This window comes from Papio anubis, chromosome 7 (genome assembly GCF_008728515.1).
Source record: "Papio anubis isolate 15944 chromosome 7, Panubis1.0, whole genome shotgun sequence".
Taxonomy (NCBI): domain Eukaryota; kingdom Metazoa; phylum Chordata; class Mammalia; order Primates; family Cercopithecidae; genus Papio; species Papio anubis.
Window position 1 is genome coordinate 11,402,461 of NC_044982.1, and position 22,795 is coordinate 11,425,255.

The 22,795-nt window shown below is 40.4% G+C and overlaps 1 protein-coding gene across 6 annotated transcripts in view; it reads left to right on the forward strand.

Moving 5' to 3' along the window:
- The first annotated feature begins 742 nt into the window (after positions 1-742).
- DICER1 (dicer 1, ribonuclease III) overlaps positions 743-22,795 on the forward strand; it is a 71,494-nt gene continuing 49,441 nt past the window's right edge. For 2 of the 6 annotated variants that reach the window (XM_017961506.3, XM_017961503.3), the window contains exons 1-4: positions 821-958; positions 14,221-14,393; positions 16,566-16,631; positions 17,537-17,637. The gene's annotated coding sequence lies outside the window, so the exon portion shown is untranslated. Of the gene's footprint in view, positions 959-11,132; positions 12,302-14,220; positions 14,394-16,565; positions 16,632-17,536; positions 17,638-22,795 lie in introns of those variants that run through there. The other 4 variants (XM_017961504.3, XM_017961505.3, XM_021941529.2 and 1 more) reach the window with 4 other exon arrangements.

Sequence of the window (22,795 nt, forward strand, 5' to 3'; positions counted from 1 at the left end):
ACTGAACAGATGTCTACATTTGGGGATAAATTAAGACAATGTTCTTTAAGCCAGTCACTTATGTAACTCCCACCGATATTTTAATTCCTAGCTACGAGATGTGGTGGGTGGTTCCGACCTATGCAAATGATCAGTGTACATACAGAGGGCCACCGTCTATTTCTCATTATCTGGGGATCCCAGTTAGGGTGGGGGGCGGAAGTGGGTGTTTGTTATTTCCCCAAATGCGAAGGCCCCTGCACCACTAACGCGGGGAAACGCAGGCGAGTGGGAAGATACTTTAAAAAGGGGAGGGAGGTGCTCAGAGAGAAGCTAGGCTCTCTGGGGAACAATTACGGCCACGTTACGGTCTGTGGGTGCCAGAAGGGGCAACAATGGAGGCAGTCGAATTCCGAGAGCTGAGATAGCCAAACTTAGCAGGCCTAGGCCCGCGGGTTTCCGAGGGCCCCAAAGACTCCCAGCCACTAGGGTCCAGTATCGGCACTGGGCCGCAAACACCGCCTCGGCCTCGGCGCGCACACCCGCTGTCTCCCTGCTCCTGAGTGGCTGGGGGGCCGGGATTAACCTTTCACCGCAGGGCCCTGTCCAATCACAGGCTCGCTCTCATGCCGCCACGGGGCGAGCGGAGCGTGGGGGCGCGGAGGGGCGGCGCGGGGCCAGTGGGATTCTCCAAGCGGCTGTGCGCCGTTGCCGCGGGCCGTGCGCAGGCTGCGGGCCAGCCGGGCGCTGCGCAGTCTCCGCAGGGGCCGGCGGGAGGGGTCGAGGCGGAGGCGCGGCGCAGGCTGCTGCAGGCCCAGGTGAATGGAGTAACCTGACAGCGGGGACGAGGCAACGGCGAGCGCGAGGAAATGGCGGCGGGGGCGGCGGCGCCGGGCGGCTCCGGGAGGCCTGGGCTGTGACGCGCGCGCCGGAGCGGGGTCCGATGGTTCTCGAAGGCCCGCGGCGCCCCGTGCTGCAGGTGAGGCGGGCTCCCGCGGAGCAGCTTTGTGTCCGGGGCCGGGAGCGGCAAGCCCAGCCGCGCTCCCGCCTCCGCGCTGAGGCCCGCGTGCCGGCCATGGGCCCGGGCCGCGCGTCCGGGCCTGGCGGGTGCTGGTGGAGGGCGCGGCCTCGCTTGCCTCGTCGTCCCGCGCAGCGCGGCCTGTGGACCCGGTGTCTGCCCACCCCGGCGCCTCACCGCGAGGCAGCCCTGGGAGACTCTCCGGACCTCCGTGGCGTGGTGGGGGACCCCGGCGCCTGCCCACTCCCCGGCCTGGCGAGGCCAGGGGGTTCTTGACAGGTCCCGTCACGCGCGCGAAAGTGGCGCAGGAACAGCGGAGGTGGAGACGCGCGCCCTGCCAGCCGGAGCACCCTGGGGCCCTCCTGTGATGGGGCCGCTGCGCCGCGCTCGGAGGGGACGAAGTCGGGCTCTAGGTCCCTCCCGGGAGGGTCCTGTGTGATTACTGTCAGGGGACCAGATCGGAGCCCGGAGGGGGGGCGGGGGCGGGCGGGGCCGAGGCCATTCTTTTTCCTCTGCCCTCATATGTTTTTGTGCCAAAATGCCCAGACCCTGCGGAGGAGCCTTTCTTCAGGGATTTTGATTTTGGGGAAATCAGAGTATGTTTTAAGTTAGCACATCAGATTTATGTAGATTGTCCAGAAAAGCTGAGTCGCCCTGATGGCTCTGCCTGGGGGTCAGAGCTAGCAAACCACTGAGTGTGTCCTTAGAATCCTGAAGATCTGTGGAAACGTGGAGATGAGTGGAGGGTCCTTGGTGTGTAGTGTTCACTCAGTGCTTTTGTGGAGAGAGTTGTGGTTAAAGGGACACGTTACTGGTCTACACGATAAGTAAGTGTTCTTAGGGCTTTCAGATTTTAAAAACATTCATCTGATGAACGAGGATCACTTGGACGTCTATGCTTCTGTCTTCGAATATTCTGAATCTTTACAATCCTGATTGTCAGGTGTCTTCTTGGTGCTTGTTTTGAGTCAGTGGAAAAGGACTCAGGTTACGAGTTAAGTAACTCGGAAAATATTGTTAAAAATGTGCTTTTAAAACAGGTTAGCTATATTGAAAATGTATTGGTGTAAGCGTTAAGTTTTCTAAATAAAAATATACATCCTCACCAAAAAACTCAGTTTACTAAAAGATGGGTTCGGGATAAGCCAGGTCCTAAAGAATAGTAATTTTCGATATTATTGATATCTTTGGGAATTAGGTTCTGGAATAGCCAGTTTATTTTGCAAAGTCTACTTTAAAGCTACCTGTGGCACCTGTGTATTATATGTAATATGTGCTATATACATTCAAAACTTCATTTTAGGGCATATTCCATAAAACTCAATAGATTAAAAAAACAAAAAACTAAAGATTGCTTTTAACATGGTCACTGTAAACATTGATCATGGTAACATATGTTTATAGATTTACTCATGGCACCAAAATGCTGTTTTAAGAAAAGAACAGTTAGTCCATTTTTATGTGGGGAGAAAAGACATTTTCCTACAATCCTTTTTAGTGAGGGCCTGCTTTACTTTTTGTGCTTCCATCTCATGTTTGAAGGGTGAGCCCTGACTGCTGTATTTTGCCGGTGGCTCAGTGTGTGAGTTGGGTAACAGGGTGGTTTTGCTATTATTGAGCTTTATTGTCTTGGTTTTAGAAGACATTTTCTTTTGATGTGGCTCATGATTCTTATTTGACAGTGATTTGGTGGTGTCACATAGTGGGTTGTACAGTACTTGTAGTGCTACCTTCTATAGAGGGTGACTTGTGGCGTTGCGATGTTTTATTCTCTACCACTATCTGACATGTGAGGAGCTTGTTTCATTTGAGAAGGTAGGTATTTCGTAGACATTCTCTCACTTGCGACCCTACCATGTCGTGGTCACATTTCCACTTGCTCATGGCAAAGGAGATAAGGGAAACATGTTATTGAGTGCTTCCTTGTTATGTGCCAAGATGTTTCAGGTTCTACATACATTCTCTTCTAATCCTTACTGTGACCCTGCGATCAACTCAATATTGCCCTTGTTTTACAGGCAAGGAAACTAAAAGTCCCTGATTATTACTCCAAGTTAGGAATTTCGAAGTGGCAGAGCCGAGATCGAATCCTGGTTTGGTTTCAGAATCTTTGCAGGCACGCTCTTTGTATTGCATTACTGTTCCGAGTGGATTTCAGGGCTGCATCGCGTGTAGTGACTCCTCAGTTAAGACTTGTAAAATGAAGCTGTGTCTAGCCTTAAATGTTCAGGTGAATGAATGGTTATTTGAATATTTCAGATAGTTGTTCTTTTTTTTATTTGGCATGGTAAAATATACATAACGTTGAACCATTTTAAGTGTACAGCTAGCTGGCATACAGTACATTCACATTATTTTTAGTCATTACCAGCATCCATCTCCATACTTTTTCGTCTTTCCCAACTCAAACTGTTCTCATTAGCACTAACTCCTCTTTCCATCCTACCTTCAATGCCAGGGAACTACCATTCTATGTCCTGTCTCTGACTACTCGAGAAACCTCAAATAAGTGGAATCATACAGTATTTGTTCTTTTGTGTCTGGCTTTTTTCACCCAGCATAGTGTCTCCCCGGCTCATCTGTGATGATTTAGATGTCAGAATTCCCTTCCTTGGAAAAGCTGAATGGTATTTCATTTTATGAATATACTGCATCTTGTTTATCCATTCATCTGTCCTTGGCCACCTGGGTGGCTTCCATCTTTTGGCTACTGTGAGTAATGGTGCTGTGAACATAGGTATACAAATAACTCATTGGAGTCCATGCTTTCCCTTCTTTTAGACATAACCTCAAAGTGGTCACATTGTTTCTTGATCATCAAAACACTAGACTAGACTCAGAATTTATTGCAGTATTAGTTTTCTCAGGGTTCCTTCAAACTGATAATTTCCTACAAAAAACGTCTCTCTGTCAGTAAAATCTAATCTCTCTGAAGCCCAAGATTTACTCCTTTTTATGATCTTAGTTCCTATCATAGTGTCTGGCAAGTAGGTATTCAAAAAACTGATCAAACGTGGAATGATGTGCTTTATTGAATGCCAGAGGAAGATATTGGTGAGATCTTTGTTTAATTTGTATAAAGAGAAAGTTGGAGCCAAGTGACTTGTTTTGTTTACCTTTTGCTGTGCTTTTTGGACATTCAAGAGCTTTGTTCATCCCAAAAGCCCAATGTATGTATTATACTAGCTCTTATTCACAGGTTTCTTTGCAATTTACCACTTGCCAAATGACTGTAGTCTTCTGAGGCAGCATTATTTTCTTGGTATTCCACCTCCTTACCCTGTGGGGATTGGGTCTTTTGATTTTTTGATGGCTAGTTTTCAGTTCTTCCAAATTTCTGCTAAGACTCTAGTATTAGTACATTTATTTAATAGTTTATGATGTCTATTTTGAGAAAGGATTTGAAATGGTCTTATAATAGGAAAGTATTAGAGTACTATGAAAATGGTAAAGGTTAGTAGTATAGGATATAGAGCAGAGAATCAGATGAATGATTGGGGCAAGGAAAGGTGAGTGCCTGCATGTAACTCACGTTGATTAATGAAAGGAAGCATACCAATTAGGAGAAGCAGATTTTTCTCTTGTATGAAGAGTAATCAATCTTTTGAATTATTACATTAAATAGCATTAGCAATATATGGAGAAAATGTTTTACATTTTACAAATGATAGAGAAACATTTTTTCACATGCCATTTTAGAGAAACTGGATAAAAGCCTCAGGCATAATAGAAAAGCTTTAATAATACAGGTGTTCACTGTTCCAATGGTTTGATTCATTAATTTCTTTCAGGTGGTGTCCCTCAGCTATCAGTTGTCTCATTCAGGCTGTTGACAGATGCTGAATAACAATCCATTCAGGAATAAGCTCTCTGGACAACAAAACACCCAGTCTTTTTTTTTTTTTTTTTTTTTTGAGACGGGGTCTCGCTGCATTGCCTAGGCTGGAGTGCAGTGGTGTGATCTCAGCTCACTGCAAGCTCCGCCTTCTGGGTTCATGCCATTCTCCTGCCTCAGCCTCCGGAGTAGCTGGGACTACAGGTGCCCACCACCATGCCTGGCTAATTTTTTGTGTTTTTGGTAGAGATGGGGTTTCACCGTGTTTAGCCAGGGTGGTCTTCATCTCCTGACCTCGTGATCTGCCCATCTTGGTCCCCCAAAGTGCTGGGATTATAGGCGTGAGCCACCGCACCTGGCCCTTTCACCCAGTTTTTAGGAACATGTGTTGATCTAAAAAGTAAGACTGCTTGTATTGTGGTGTATACTTGATGAACTCACACAGAAAGAAAAACATTTCTGAGATGTAGCTGGTGAAATTGACATTTTCAGTTACGTAATAAAGCCTTTGTTAAAATAATTCTGAGTACAAAATGGCTTTCTCATCTAAAATTGTCAGTGAATTGTTGGTACTCCTTTAACACGCAGTGACCGCAATATACACTTTAAATAAGTGACTGAGAAGATGCCACAAAACATTGTCTGAGGATGTCAGCAAGACTGTTACTAGAAGTAAGACGTGACAGGCTTAAGTTTGGCCTTAGAGTTTTTTTTTTTTTTTTTTGAGGCTTATAATAGCATTACATGTTCTTGACTGTGTTAAGGTTTATAGAATAGTAAGGATTAGATTCTTCATGCATATTCATTACCAGACATGGTGCTTGGCATATAGGAGACACTCAGATTTGTTAAGTGAATAAGTGAATTTATAATACTTTTTGAAATATTTAGAAGCTAACACAGTTTTGTGGAGAATATTGCTTGCATATTAAGGCTTTTAAAAAGATTATTACTGTTATGTTTTTGGACAAATCATGCTGCTTGGTCCTTTTTGCTTTGTGAGGTACGTATGATTGTGTGCACAGAAACGTTGCAGACTGAGGGAAGTGTTAAGAATCATAGGAGAAAATAGCTGTCAAAATTGGGAGTTTTACTGTATTGCAGACTTTCTCGTTGTTGGCACAGACTACCTCTGTTGTGCTTGTTCTTTCTTTGACAGCTCAATGTATGCAATAAAGCAGGGATTTTAACAACACATTTGAACAATTCTTGAGGATTAGAAAATGAGGTCAGTTAACCAGTTCAGAATTAAAAAAAAAAAACAAACCGTACTTAGAGAACTTGAATAATGAGAGAAGACTTTTAGTTTAAAAACTGATCTATGACATGATGTAGGAAGGTTCTTTGATTAAGCAGTTAGATAAATGACCCGTTTGAAGGGAAAAAGAGAGGTAGTAGTCGTATTTAGTCCTCTGAGATATTTCGAGATTGCAGGATTTCTGTCTTTCCTCTTTTGGTAACATCCTGGGAGGTGAGATTAACATGATGAACGCACAGCCTGTCCTCCTCTTATGCATCCTGCTGCCCAGCCATCGCTGTCAGTTGCTCTGATTCATGGTATTTTAAGCTCTTTCCACTTTGCAAAGTTTAATATTAGTGTTTTATCATAACTTTGTAGGGATACTTAAGAGCAAGTGTTTGGTGTCAGAGAGACCAGGGTTCAAATCCTGATTCTTCAACTTTATAATCAAGGAGCACTGGGCATATGGCACGTCTCTTTATTTATTTATTTTTTTTTTGAGAGGGAGTCTCGCGCTGTCGCCCAGGCTGGAGTGCAGTGGCCAGATCTCAGCTCACTGCAAGCTCCGCCTCCCGGGTTTGCGCCATTCTCTTGCCTCAGCCTCCCGAGTAGCTGGGACTACAGGCGCCCGCCACCTCGCCTGGCTATTTTTTTTTGTATTTTTTTAGTAGAGACGGGGTTTCACTGTGTTAGCCAGGATGTTCTCGATCTCCTGACCTCGTGATCCGCCCGTCTCGGCCTCCCGAAGTGCTGGGATTACAGGCTTGAGCCACCGTGCCCGGCAGTGTTTGCCTCTTGAGGTTTTGAGGAAAAAAAAGGAGTTTCTTAAACTCTCATGATACACGACTAGCATTTGATAAAATTTAGGTGATATTTTTCTTTTAAGTGTGTGTATTAGAGAAAATTTTAACATGCAATAGTCTTAATGTGATTAGATTATATTGTGAGCCCCCAAATTATTAATATTGAAATGTGTGGTCTAGTAATACAATGGAGGATGAAGGAAAAGAGGGCCTGAGAACAATATTTTACAGACAAGTTTTCAAGGAGGATTATCTATACTGGTTCAGCTATCTTAGTTGGTCTCTGTAGTAGTGATACCAAATGTAATAGTGCCTTAAATGTCTCTAACTTTCCATAAATAACACATTCTTCGTCTGCTATGCATGAATTAACACATCATCTTTGAAACCATACTTCAATTCAGCATATAAAGCCAAGTGTTTTGTAAAAGAAACCTCAGGTTAGGTTTTATGTTTCCTTATGATTAGATTCAGGTTTTGGCACTGGGCACAGTGACTCACTCCTGTAGTCTCAGCACTTTGGGAGGCCAAGGCAGGAGGATCTCTAGAACCTAGGAGTTTGAGGTAGCAGTGAGCTATGATCGTGCCACTGCACTCCAGTCTGGGCAACAGAGTGAGACTCTGTTTCCCTCTTTCCCTCAGCAAAAATAGATTCAAGTTTTGTACTTTTAGTAGGAAAACTACATGAGGTAGGTGTTGTCAGTTTGTCCCAGTATTGGTGATCTTAGCTTTGTCACTTGGATTAAAGGGGTATCTATCAGGTTTTTCCACTGATAAAAATACCAGTTTTCATTTGTAATTAGTAGGTAATCTGCAGAAAAGCTTTCAGACTATGTAAATATTCTTTAGCAACTTTCACCCAGTGGTTTTAGCATCCATTAATGATTATTGCTTCAGTTACTAATGCGATGGTTAAAAATGGACTTTTCTGTCATTCCTTCTACATTTATTAGTTGACATTCAATAGAGTTTCACCTGAATTTTAAACCTAACAAAATACAGTTTCTTTTTGTGTTGTTGTTGAGGCTGAGTCTTGCTCTGTCTCTCAGGCTGGAGGGCAGTGGCGTGATTGCACCTTACTGCAACCTCTGGCTCCTGGGTTCGAGCGATTCTCCTGCATCAGCCTCCTGAGTAGCTGGGACTACAGGTGCAAGCCACTACACCGGCTAATTTTTGTATATTTTTTAGTAGAGACGGGGTTTCATCATGTTGGCTAGGCTGATCTCGAACTCCTGACCTCAAGTGATTCAGCTGTCTCGGCCTCCCAAAGTGCTGGGATTACAGGCATGAGCCACTGTGCCCAGCCTACAAAATACAGTTTCTAAAATGAGAAACTAAAGTTGAGAAATAATATCTTGAGTTTTTGGGTTTTCCCAGTTAACACCTGCAACTTTAAAAACTTTAAAATTGTTTCTGAAACATCTTCAAGGTTAGAGTCAGATTAGTGTGCATTAATATGGAAGAGAATTTTATAGTGGTTGGAAGTGACCTAAGAAAACTAGGATGGGTATAGTCAGATAATATCGAAATTATCATTGTACTAACTGGTACCTCTCTAGATTTGACAGTTTCTAGTTAGCCTTGAATTACTCTTTTGGGCTTGGGTGCCAAGGTCGAGGATATTAAGCTTGTTAAAATAATTTGGGTTGTTTAAAGTCTTTTAACTATAGAAAGTATCTAATTTGAGTGTTATATTTGACTTATAAAAAGCTGCTTTAATTCAATAGTTGTTAAGGTTAGATCAATAAAGCTTATTCTCAACTTTGAATTAATTAATAAAAAATTATTCATGGATACTTTCTTACATTCCAAACTATCTAGTCATTACAAATTTATAATAAGATGAAAATCAAACAAATCATAAACTATGTAATAGGAATGTAAGTATAGTATGAGATTATCTTTCAAAGATCTTAATACTCTTGAGGGAAATGGCAATAACAGCTGATACATGGGGCAGTAATATAATTAAGCCCATGATGATTTGGGTGGTATAGATAGCCCACGTGTGCTAAATGAGAGGGGAGGAAACTAAAGTGATAGAGGTTTTTAGGGAAAGTTGAGGGATGGGGTTTGTGAGAGGTGGCGAACTCTGTTGGTACACACTTGTTTTGGTGTTACTGGAAAGGCAGATAACATGAAATGTTGCACAGAAGCTATGATGATGTACTGCGTCACACTCTTGCCTGGACCTTTTAATATGTTTGCTTTCCTGTCTCAATAAACATCCATCTTAACTCTTATATTCATTTTGTCTCTGGATTGACCTCCCTTTAGTATTTAAGTATTCACGTTACGTATCTTAAAACAGCTTGACATAGAGAAAATTGTGGCTCCTTTTTCCCAGTGGATGCTCTTTCTTGGTGTAAAGGCAGAGGATAGTCATGAATTGAATAAAATTCTAGCACTCATTGCACAGCTTTAAGAGTAAAGTATGTGCCTGTAGTCCCAGCTACTCAGGAAGCTGAGATGGCAGGATCACTTGAGCCCAGGAGTTCGAGGCTGTAATGTGCTATGATGGTGCCTGTGAACAGCCACGGCACTCCAGCCTGGGCAACGCAGTGAGACCCTGTCTCTAAAAAAAAAAAAAAGTAAAGTACAGAAACTTGGAATCAAATATCAATCTTAAAACTCACCTTGAAAACTAGTGATGTGTTAAGTATTTATGTCTCTTGAAACAAAACTGTAGGGCAAATGTCATTATAGGTAACTGGAGGGGATGGGTGTGTATCTGCTGTTTTGATGTGTTGAAATGTCATCTTTCTGAGAAGTACTTCAAGCAGCAAGCGGACCTTTGGTTTACAGCCTAGAGACGCTTCTTATATGGAGTTCTTTGATGGGTGGAATTTGTTAAGACGGTATTTGACCTGTGTTCAGCTTCAATTTTGGACAAATCTAATTTTAGGCATGATTATGTTGAAATTTAAACATAATATATTTATGTTACAGATTTAGAGAAACCCAGAAGTTTATTTGGTTCAGATAGAGTAATGCATGAAAAGAAGGCCAATGAATTTGTGGTTTAAATTACAGATACTACGATACTGTAAAATATATATTTCGTCTGTCCTCTACCCTGTTCTTAGGCATACAAGGCCTGAAATCTTCAGAATCTCCGAAGTGATGTCTTTTTGTATGCTAATGTTTGACCTGTGGCTGATAGCTCCTGGTAGCTTCAAAATCCCAGGGGCTGGTTACTGGAAAGACTAAGACATGATTAGAGGTTTGGACTCAGACCCACCCTCCAACTTCTGGTGGAGAAGAGGGGTTGAAGGTTAATCATGCTCAGGTAATGAGTCTCGATAAAAACCCTAAAGGACAGAGTTTGGAGAGCTTCTGGAGAGTTGAACACATGGAGGTTCCTGGAGGGCAGTTTGCTCTGGGAGGGCTTGGAAGCTCTATACCCCTTCCCTATACCTCACCCTGTGCATGTCTTCATCTGGATCTTTGTAATATCCTTTACCTAATTAATTAATTTATTTTTATTGAGATGGAGTCTCGCTGTGTTGACCAGGCTGGTCTCGAACTCTTGGCCTCAAGCGATTCTCCCATCTTAGGCTTCCAAAGTGCTGGGATTACAAGCGTGTGCCGCTGCACCCAGCCTGTAATATCCTTTATAATAAACTGGTAAACATAAGTAAGTTTTTCCCCTAGGACTATGAGCTGGTCTAGCAAGTTAAATTCTAGGAGGGCATTGTGGGAACCCCAGTTAATTGATTGGTCGGGAGCACTGGCAAAAAATAATCTGAGATTTGCAATTGACATGGAAGGGTGGGGGAAGTCTTGAGGACTGGAGCCCTCAACCTGTGGGATCTGATGCTATCTCCAGGTAGATAATGTTGGAATTCAATTATTAGTAGAAGACACCCAGCTGGTGTCTGCTGCAGAATTGATTGCTTGCTTGTTGTTGGGGAGAAACCCCACACATATGGTCACAGAAATTTTATGTGTTGTGTGAGAACAGAGGAAAAACAGTTGGTGTGAGTTTTTTCCCACTCAGATACTCAGGTAAATGTTACCACATTTTGTGCCTTAAGGGGGGAGGTTTTTACTCCATTCATTCATTCATTCATTCATTCTTGAGACAGGGTCTTACTCTGGAGTGCAGTGGTGTGATCATGGCTCACTGCAGCCTCCCCGGCTCAGGCGATTCCCCCACCTCAGCCTCCTGAGTAGTTGAGACTACAGGCAGACACCACCACACCTGGCTAATTTTTATATTTTTAGTAGAGATGGGGTTTTGCTATGTTTCCCAGGCTGGTCTCAGAATTCCTGGGCTCAAGTTATTTGCCCACCTTGGCCTCCCAAAGTGCTGAGTTTATGGGTGTGAACCACTGCACACGGCTGGGAGGATGTTTTCATTACCTAAAACAGAATTGTATATCTCTAGCTTATCATCACACAAGTCATCCACAGTTTGAAAGTTTGTTTTCCAATTCCCAATTCTGCATGTTCAAATTGTAGGAAATTTAAAATGCTGAAAAGTTTAAAGGAAAAAATAAATTACTCATCCAAGTAATTCATCATTAATTTTTGGGTAAACTAACTTTCTCTCGCCTCTCCTTCCTGTCTTCCTTTTCTTTCTTATCCTCCCTCACTCCCTCCCTTTTTCCTTTCCTTTAGTTTTTAACTAAGACATAATCATAGTCTTACTGTAAATAAAAATGTTCTGCTTTTTCATTTAAAGCCATTGACACAGGATTTTTCTCAGTCACTTTACCAGCCGGAGACCTTTGGCTGGTGACACCCCCGTCCAGGCCTTGCTTGGCCACGCTACCCTCCCACTTGGCCTGCCTGGGCCACACCTGGCTTGCGCCCTGGCTCAGCTAGTGGCTAGGCCAGTCATGCCCCAGCCTACCTGTGTTACAGCTCATACCCACGTTTGGCGGTTCCTGAGTTCTTGTCCTGCATCCAGGAAGAATGAGGATATGCTGACAACTGAAGGGTGAAGAAGGCAGACATAAATTTTATTGAGCAATGAAACAGTTCTCAGCAGAAAGGGGATGTGGGGGTGGTTCTCCACCTGAAGTTGTGTAGTTTCTCCCGCAGTGTGGCTGGGTCCTGGGCTTTTATAGTCTCAGAATAGGGGAGTGCGTGCTGATTGGTTTGTGAGTATGCAAAAAAAGTTAAATGCACCACTTGAAGGTGGGCATGACAGTGTAAAAAAACCAATTAGGGAAATGTAGGTGTATGTAAGATAGGTGAAGGGTGAGGATCAGTCAGAGGAAAGTGTGCCAAATGGGAAGACAGGTTCTCAATCCGGTCTCTGGATTTATCTGAGACTTGTTGTTCTCTTGAAAAACAAACAAAAAATATTGTGTGTCTTGACCTTCAGGCTTTAAACTGTCTTTGATTTGAAGGTGGGAGTTCACCGGGGACCCACCGCTGTCTGCCTAGGCATTTGTCTGCCTGCTGCTGCTCTCACCGTAAGCATTTTTGTTCATTATAAACGTACCATTTTAAATGGCTGAATTGAATTTCACCCTGTAAGATGAACCAGGGTTTACCAAACCATTCCCTCATTCATTGTTAGACACATAGATTGGTGGTGGGGAGTGTTTCTTAGCTCTTATAAATGGTAATGATGAAGGGAGCATTTCTATATGAAGTTTTTTTTTGTATGTGGTAATGACTAGGTTAATGTGCAGCGAATTTTAAGAATGACAGAAATGTAAAGTTCATACTCATAGTGTTAGGGTAAACTAAAAAATTACTTTTTAAAAAGACAGATGACAATTAAAAGTAAAAATATAAATAATTCTCTGTGTTTTGTATTTAAATATGTAAAGATACCAGTGTTTAAATTCTTGAAATTATTATTTGTTTTTTTCTCTTTATTCTCTTAATCCTTGGTTTGACCTTAATCTTTTCATAGTCTATATTCACTAAATAGTAGTTGATAAAGCCTTGAAATAGTTGTTTTATATACTGCGGATATGTTGGATATTTTCTTTTGATTTCTTTTTTATATTTTCAAAACATCCATGATTGTTACTATTTCTTGTTTCTCTGTGGAACATTTTATTGCCTGAGAAACAATTCAGTGAAATAATGTTTTCAGTGATGTCTGTCCGCCCAGTAAATAGCACACAGTATTTTTTTTTGTTTTTCAAGAGAACTAGTGAATACAAAATGTTTAAATTTACTTTACGTTATATACCATATTTTGTGATTTAATTGTGTTGATTTTCATCTTAATATAAATTCATAATGGCTAGCTTGTTTGGAATGTAGGGGAGGAAAACTTTTCCTCCACCCACTTAGGCTCTATTGCTGGGATCTGTGAATTAAACTAACAAAAGACATTAACAGGAGAAGAGGTCTATAGCTTGTATTGACGTTAAGATTTTTGTGTGCACAGGGGCTCAAAGAAAAGAAGTAAAATCCCAAAGAAACACTTAGATTTAGAGGCTCATGTACCGTCTTAACAAAGAGTGATAAATGGTGAAAGGACAAAGGAGGGGAAGTTTGGATTTCTAGGGTTGGTAAACTGTGGGAAGGTGATTAGACGGTGTACGGAAGAAACCAGTGGTCGAAAAGGGTTATTTATTAAGGTTTGTTTATGCACATTCATCTTGGTGCCATCTCTCTGTGCTGTGGTGAGGATTGTTCTTGTTTTCTTCCTGGTGTAGAAGAAGGGGGAGTTTATGCCTTACTTTTAAGTAGAAAGAGGGAAGGTGTAGAAATTTTCCTGAATCTGTTGGTTCTTAATTGCCTTCAGCTCAAAATAATCAATATACCAAAGTGGCATAGTTGGGGGTAGCATCTCCTGATCCCCCCTATTCAGGAGTTTGTGGTTTTTCAGGTTAATCTGGCTATAAATTCTGTATAAAATCTTCTATGCATTATATGAGAATGCATTTTCTATGCCAAATCTTAGGGTTAATGAAACACTTTAGGTTTTCTTTAAGAGTTTCATAAAATTTTGAGAGTTTAATAATTATGCTTTAAAAAATGGATTCTAGGTAGAGGTACTATGGATTTTGTATGTTCCAAGCATTTTATTTTCTCTCTACCTAGTTTAAGATATTGGCAGCCAGGCAGGCAGCTGATTGCTCCCAGCCTGTAATCCCAGCAGCACTTTGGGAGGCCGTGGCGGATCTAAAGGTCAGGAGAATGCGAGACCACGGTGAAACCCCATCTCTACTAAAATACAAAAAAATTAGCGGTTGGCAGAGCCCTGTAGTCCTTCCGGGAGGCTATGAGGCAGGAGAATGCGTGAACTTGGGCCGGAGCACAGTGAAAGACGAGATCAGCGCCGCACTCCAACCTAGGCGACAGAAGCGAGACTTCTGTCTCAAAAGATGTGTAATCCTCGTAATAGTCAGGTGTTTCTGTTTTACAGGCAAGGAAACAATGTTAGCGAGGTAGTGGAGTCTGGATTTAAACCTTGGTATTCTGACACTGAACTGCTTGCTGGCATTAAGATAATTTTTAAAAGAAAGATACGTACAAAGGAAAAAAAAAAGAGGCTGCTTCCTGTATCCCCAGTTGCCTTACTCAGTGCCTCCTGCATAGGTGGGTATACATGAGAACGGAGTGATAGTGTATAGATGTCACTGAAAACTCAGAATCAGTGTTTTGTGGCAAATATGTACATTGAATACATGTTTATATGTATACGTAAGTATATATACAAATATAATATAAATGTGTATATTAGTATTAAGAGGCAAGAGCATCAATTTGCTCATTAAGTTAGCTAAAAACATCTGAGACTTTTTCTCTTCTGGAACTTAGAAAAGGGAAGCAGGTAGGAGTTGTTTTCAGACAACTTGGATTCTATGTGTGGATTCATTTTCAGTGTGGCTGTTTGCCCACTTTCATTTTCATTTTTAAAAACTCCTCCAGGTAGTTGGGCAACATATTTTAGGGCTTCTCCAGTATTTAAGTTCTAAGAAATGGAATTTTATTATTTGGTATGAATACTATTTGAGAACTAGGCTATATTTAAAAAATAAAAAAGCTGGCCAGGCATGGTGACTGACGCCTGTAATCCCAGCACTTTGTGAGGCTGAGGCATGCAGATCGCGAGGTCAGGAGATCGAGACCATCCTGGCTAACATGGTGAAACCCCGTCTCTACTAAAAATACAAAAAATTAGCTGGGCGAGGTGGCGGGTGCCTCTAAGTCCCAGCTACTTGCGAGGCTGAGGCAGGAGAATGGTGTGAACCCGGGAGGTGGAGCTTGCAGTGAGCAGAGATTGCACCACTGCACTCCAGCCTGGGCGACAGAGTGAGACTCTATCTCAAAAAAAATGAATAAATAAATAAATAAAAATAAAATAAAAAATAAAAAAATTAAAATGCTAATATTAGGGGAAATACAATTAAAACTGAAATCTTCCAACCCAGAAAATTGCTCCACAAAGGTAGAAAAGAAAGAAAATAATGTTATTATCGAATGAACATTAAATCAGACTACTGTGCACATCACAGGCAGTCACTAAAGGGTTGGCAAAGACAGAAAGAAATCTTGCTGTTTTATATAACTAAATGGTTGCAATCCATTACATCCATATTTTCAAGATAAAATTGCTAATTTTTTTCACATTTTTATGACTAGAGGTAGGTTTTACACTTTGGAGTCAGGTGACAAATTAGGCCCATCTCCTCCTAGGAAACCAGGAGATTGAGTGTTATTTCCCTTGGTGATTACATTTCAGAGATGGCTTTCAGGTCCTTAGGAAACAGCCAAGTTAAAAGACTGGAGACTTAAATGCATATACATTGAAAGGGAGGGAGAAATAAATTCTGGAAAAGAAAAGGGGAAAGGGACCTCCTCCCTTTCCTTTGAATTAGCAGTATAAAATAAGTTGTTATTGTACTTGACATTCTACCTTTCTAATGTATGTATGGAATTGTCAATGGAAATAACTTGAATAACTTAGCAATAATTTTGTAATAGTTGAGTTACATTGAATTTTAAAGGATTATCAACTTAGTAATTTGATTATGGCATTTCTAGGAATGAGGTGAGTCTGAATTGGAAATCATCTCTAGAGGGTGACACAGGAGGACATGTTGGTGTGCATGGTGTTTGCATCCTGCTAGGTGGCGGTATAGAATGAAATTAAAAATTAAATGAAGTCTGAGGTAGCCTTAGAAAATAGAACCTTGGCTGGTTGCAGTGGCTCACACCTGTAATCTGCAGTGTTCAGTACAGCATGTTACTGTATTGAGTACTGTAGGCAGTTGTAACACAGTGGTATTTGGGTAATCTTACGGTACTACAGCACTTTGGGAGGCCGAGGTGGGAGGATCACTTGAGCCCAGGAGTTTGAGACCAACCTGGGAAACATGGGATACCTAGCTCTACAAAATAGAAGAAGAAAAATGAAAACACAAGCACTGACATATTGGGAGGTAGGAAGATACACTCATATACAGCATGATACTGATTTATCATAGTGTTTAAGTATTTTTAAAGCCAAGTATTACTGAGGGAAAAGGTAATTTAATGCCAAGAGTTCTCTCTTCTGTCTAATTGAATTGTACTAACAAGTTTTTTTTCCTGTCTGTATTAGAACATAATATCCCAATTTTAAAGGGCAGTTCTTTTAGACATGCATTGTCTTATTGCCCAATAGATAAATAATTTTATGAGGGATCTTAAAAAGTAGAACATTTCTTAAAGTTGGTTTTAAAAAATGAGTTGTCTCTTCTAAAATTTCTCTCTGATTGTTTTTAGGTTACCTAGGGTATGAATTAATACAGACTTGGAAACTCTGAAAGAACTTAGAATCAGCATTTTGAGGTAAATATGTATATGCTAAAGTAGTGATAAGGTTGCCCCAGTGGGCTTTGTTGACTTCTTAGCAAAACAAATTTGTGTATGAAATGAGAAATTTAACCTCCATGAGAATGTCTTTTAGAGGACTGGAAGTAGTAAAAAGAGGCCACTGCGGATTTGTTTTTCCTGAGCTTATGGTAGTGGAGGCATTGCAGAAGGCTCAGACCTGAGAGCAAACCAAGTCTGGTGTCAAATCTAACAAAATCAGTATTTGTTGATCAAATTAAACTTTTTATATCTACATTTTATGCTTTCTAGTTTTCGATTTATGTCTTTTAGAGAGCCACCCCAAATTTAAATTTCTGCCCAACATTAGCATTCTTAACAGTGTTCTTGAATTTTTTTATTCATAAATGAATTCTATAAAAATGTATAGTGTAGATGTAACTGCTCTTCGAGTTTATATTTTTAATCTCATTTTGGGAAATTGGAATTGCTGATGAATTTCATACCTGTGTTAAAGAGTTACTACTGGGTTATTTGGATTTCTCAGCCAAGTACCTCCTCTGGTGACCTTCTTTATTTCTTTTGTATATGTGAATTTAGGAAATAGCAGCTAATTTTTTTCATTTTTCTATAAAGTACTATCTTTAGACTTTATTTACGAAATCTTTTTTTGAACTTTGCTTTAGCATTGTATTTCTCCCAGATCTCTGGGAATTAGGCATGCTATTGTAGCTTATTCTCTTGTTCTTTGTTTTAGGGTAAGCCTTGGTATCCTAAAATAATCTAAATGCCTTTTGTTTAAAATTTAATTCAAAATAATGGCCTTTTATTCAACTCTTCATATCAATAGGGCTGTCTTATAGATGTGTTTCTGTTCAGTTTACAGAAATCTTAAACTTGGCTATTTTTGCATTTATTTTTAGAGCAGAAGCTTGGGCATGCTGTGATTTTCCAATAAACTGCTATCACAATGTCAAAATGCAGTTCAGACAACAGCAACACAGAGATCTCAAACATTAAAACGGTAAATCTGTGATTCATCATGTGGAAAGAGGGAGAGAGTTTATTCTTGTCTTTCTTGTCTTTTGCTAAGTTACAGTCATGTATTGCTTAATGACTGGATATCTTCTGAGAAATGCATTGTTAGGTGATTTTGTCATTGTGTGAACATCATAGAGTGTACTTAATTAACATAAACCTACAGTATAGCCATTATACACCTAGGCTATATGGTATGACCTGTTTTCCTAGGCTGCTAACCTATACAACGTGTTACTGTATTGAGTACTGTAGGCAATTGTAACACAGTGGTATTTGTATATCTAAACATACCTAAGCATAGAAAAAGTACAGTAAAAATACAGTATCATAATCTTGTGGGACCACAGTCTTATACGGGGTCAGTCTCTAAAACATTGTTATTGGGTGCATGACTGTATTTCTAAGTGCATAATATGTGGAAACTGTGAAACAACCTCATTAGTTTCATGAGGGTAAGTTATTTGACCAGAAATTTAAAATTTGTAGTTGAAAAACAGTCATGTGGAGTTATTTTGGCTCTGCGAAAGCAGTTAATGGTAGCCAGTTTATCTGTGAAACTAGAACCTTTACCTGCCAGCAGGGATTCAGATCTTTTCATTAAGGCCAAGTTTAAAAAATCTGTTTAAACATGCCAAGACAGTAAAAATTGGCAACATGATAGGTTTTCCTGTTTTTATATTACAGATTACCTATTGGATTTTTTAGTCTTGGATTTGTTTTCCCTAAATAGAAAGGGCGTTACTGGGGCCAGTTGTTGTCCACTAAATGAATGAAAATTAATTTAAACATTGTAACCTTATGGAAAATGTAATTGGAAGGGTTAAATTGTTGTTCTTTATGTCCTTGTACATCCTCTCTCCTGCACTCATCTCTCAGGGCTGGTCCGAGTGGGATAGATGTGTGTTTCCAAACCGAATAGAAATATATCTTGATTCTGTTCTGTATATTGTTTTGTGGACATTCATGAGTCTCTAATTCAGTTTGTCAAATATTTACTTAAATGTATATACAAAATATTGTAGCAGGAAATTTAAGAGGTGCAAAGAATAAGACTCACGTCTTGTTCTTAAGGAGCTGTGCTCCAGTAAAAGAATAATGTGTATGTTGTGTATGTGTGTCTGTGAATAGATGTAAAAATCTGTGATAGAAATTATGAAAGGCAAATAGAAGCTGTTTGAGGTTTTAGTGTCACTCAGGTGGACATTGTTTTCATTCTAACAACCTGCAGTTTTGTTTACCATGTCCTGGATGTGGTTCTGTACAGTGGGTAATACAGGTAAGGGTAAGATATGCAACTCCTGTATCCAAGGAAATTCTAGTCTAATTGGTCATATTTTAGTGAGAAAAGAGTTAAGAGAAATTATCTAAATAAGAATTCATATAAAATTACAGAAGTACATTTTATCGATTAAGACTATACCCCAAGTCTCTGTAGTATAACTGCTAGGATCACTTGGATTGAGCACATAGGATTGAAATACAGGATTAAACACTTAGAGTTGGTCAGTCAGGGAGGATGCATAATATGCTGTAGGATTTCAGCCAACAGGGATTACTCTTCTGTTGTGGAAGTTGCTGGTGAATGGTGGTGAGGCAGCAGTAGGATAGCATTCTAAGCCCGGTCAACAATCTGAACGTAAGGTTACAGGTGGCAGGGGTCAGGCAGTCATGAGTAGGGGACGGCACTTTTCAGAGTGCATTTGGGACTAGATATCACAGAGAGTAGTGCTTTGCTTAATTTCGTTTTTAAATATCAACTTTTTAATGAATTCCCTTCCAATAGTTTGTATTATTTTCTTACACATGGTTTTTTGTGAAAACTGATAGAAACCTTACTCTTTTCAGATATTTTTGGTTACAGATGTTATTTCTGTATTTCTTTATTGTTTGATATTTATTTTTACCATGTAATGTATCTATTTTCTCTTTACTTAGAGTCTAAATAATGATAAATGTATACCTTTCATTTCTCTGATTTTTTTTCACTTTTATTCTCAGATTGATTCTTAGAAACCAGCTACTTATCATTTTTTCTAAACCCTGTGAAAGTTGTGGGGTGGGGTGGGGCATTTATGAGAAATGTTGTGTTTGCTAAGAAAAAAAAAAATCTCTGTCTTTTGAAATGCCAGGAACAGAGCCTGGACACTGAGTGAATTTGCAGCTTCTCCTTTGCCAAGCTCTTTACCTGCTGGTTTGTAGAAACAGGATTGACATACTTGAGTGAAGTTGGTGTCTTGAGGTGAAACCAGGCATGAGGAACCTTGGAGGTCCAGAGCTTATTTTCCAGATAGAATTTGTTGGTCTTGGGCCAGCTTCCCTGCCCTGCCTGTTTTCTCCTTTGTGATTTTATGAAAGCGAAGGAGGAAACAGGCAGGCCAGGGAAGCGCTCTCTACCTCCCTCCCTCTCTTGTGCAGAGGGAGAACTGTTCAGATTTTTCCTCAATTTGTTTCTGAAACAAGCAGCTTTGCAGTTTCAAAAATAATTTACTGATAGCAGAAAGTGAAAAAAATACTCCTAAGGACAAGTAAGGTGAAAATTTTCAAAGTCTTAGAAGCTTCTTGGTAGAGCTCATCCCTGGTTTCTTGGTGTCTAAAGACCCTTGACTTTTACCTTACAAACAAAGCTTTTGACCTTGCTTGGGATCTGGCTGCAGTACTTGTTCATTATCTCAATATTTGTGGCCTGATGGCTTTCTGCTTTGGTCCCTGACTTTTTCCCTTTCCCTTTTCCTTCCCTTTCCCTTCCCCTTTTCCTTCCCCTTCTCCACTCCCTTCCCCTTTTTCTTTCCCTTTCCCCTTTCCTTCCCCTTTTCCTTCCCCATCCGCATTCCCTTCCGCTTCTTCTTTCACTTTCCCCTTTCCTTCCCCTTTTCCTTCCCCATCCCCATTCTCTTCCCCTTTTTCCTTTCCGCTTCCCCTTTTTCCGTCCCCTTCCCCATTTCCTTCCCCTTTTTCTTTTTCTTTTCCCTTTCCCTTCCCCTTCCCATTTTCCTTTTTCTTTCCCCTTTCCCTTCACCTTCTTCCACTTTCCTTTCCCCTTCCCCTTCCTCTTTCCCTTTTCTTTCCTTTTCTCCTTTCCCTTCCTTTCCCTTTTTCCTTCCTTCCTTCCTTCTTTCCCTTCTTTCCTTTTTTTTCTTTCTGTTCATATCTGTTCTTTGCTTTCCTCTTCTCTTTTCTACCTATACCTTTTATTGGAAGTGATAATAGTGATTTAGAGAGTGTCATTTGGTTTGCTTTTATCCCAGAATATTCAACTCAAGCTAGCTTGGACAGTTAAGGAATTTGTTGGCTCAGTTAATTGGAAAGTCCCTTGTTAGGCTGGGCTTTGAGGTTGGTTGATCCAGCAGTTTATTGATGTCATCAGTGACCCAGGTTCTTTATTTTTGCCGTCTGCAGTACTGGTTTCATCCTAAGGCTGGGTGTTTTCATGGGTCTGCGTAGTGTAATTGCAGCAGCAAATGGGGCTAATAATTTCATGAGTCATCTTTAGAGGGAAAGAAAGAGAACTGCTTCTCTTCAACTATCAAATGAAAGTTCTAAATTTTTTGCTGTTGGATGAGCATGAACCAATTCCTCTGGCCAAGAGTAAGTTGTGTGCCCATCAGCTTAGGTTTGGGTGACTGGCAGATGGCAGAAAGTAAGAAACTAGAGACTAGGCAGCATAGCGAGACCCTGTCTCTACAAAAAATTAAAAAATTAGCCAGTTGTGGTGATGCACACCTGTGGTCCCAGCTACGTGTGAGGTTGAAGCTGCAGTGAACCATCGTTGCACCACTGTACTCAGCCTGAGTGATGAGTGAGTCTCAGTCTTGGTGAAAAAAAAAAAAGAAAAAAAGAAACTGGATCCTTGAAGACTTCAGTGAGCCACTGTTTGATTGAGACCAAGCAGAGTTGAGCATGGCTATTACCTGTAGAGGAAATGGAGTATTTGAGAACTAGCCAGAATCACCTGTCCTTGTGCTTTTGAATACATAAAGGAATGAAGTATTTATTTATATTTGAGCAGAAAATGAAAAAGATTTATATTGGAAGAATAGGACAAAAATATGTACTGTACCCATTTTACCCCCTTGCTTTATCAGCTCTGTGTGTGTGTGCACGCGTGTGTGTGTATCTACGTGTAGATTCTTTTCTGTACCATTTGAGAATAAGTTACATGTATCATAGGTCTTTACCCCTAAGTACTTCAGTGTATGTTTCCTAACAATAGGGGTATTGTCTTACATAGCCACAGTGAGTTATATCAACTTCAGGGAATTTTAACATTGCTGTTACCTCATTTTAAAAATGGATTCAATAATGTCCTTTATGAATGAGATCACTATTTATGTTCTTTGCAACATTATTCATAATAGCCAAAATATTGAAACAATATAAGTGTCCATCCACAGATGAATGGGTAAAGAAATTGGAATATACAAACACACATGGAGGAATATTATTCAGCGCTAAAAAGAAGGAAATCCTGCCATCTGCAATAATGCAGATGAACCTGGAGGACATAATACTAAGGATAATAAGCTAGGCACAGAAAACCAGATACTGCATGATGTCACATGGGAATTGACAAAAGTAGAATTCTTACAAGCAGAGTAAAAGAGAAGAGGTAGAATATGGGGAAAATGGGTAGATGTTGGTGAAAGGGTACAGAGTTTCAGTTACATGGAATGAGTAAGTTCTAGAGATCCAGCATACAGCATGGGATCAATAGTGGATAACAGTGTATGGAATACTTGAATTTGCTGAGAGAATAGATCTGAATAATTCTCACTACACCAAAAAATTGTAGCTATGTGAAGAGATGGATATGTTAGTTAGCTTGACTATAGTTTACTGCATATATGTGTGTCAAAACATCACAACGGTATACCTCCAATATTTTCCATTTTCCATTTCTGGCGTTTTTCTCCTTCAGATAGGATCCAGTCTAAGTTCAGGTATTCAGGTATTACATGTAGTTGTCATGTTTCTTTATAGTCTCTCTGTCTTTTAGATTCAGAGGGTATGTGTGTGTTTTTTTATTACACGGGTATATTGCATACTGGTGGGAATTGGACTTCTAGTGTACACGTTACCCAAATAGTGAACATTGTACCCAATGGATAGTTTTTCAGCCGTGTGCCCCTTTATCACCTTCCTCC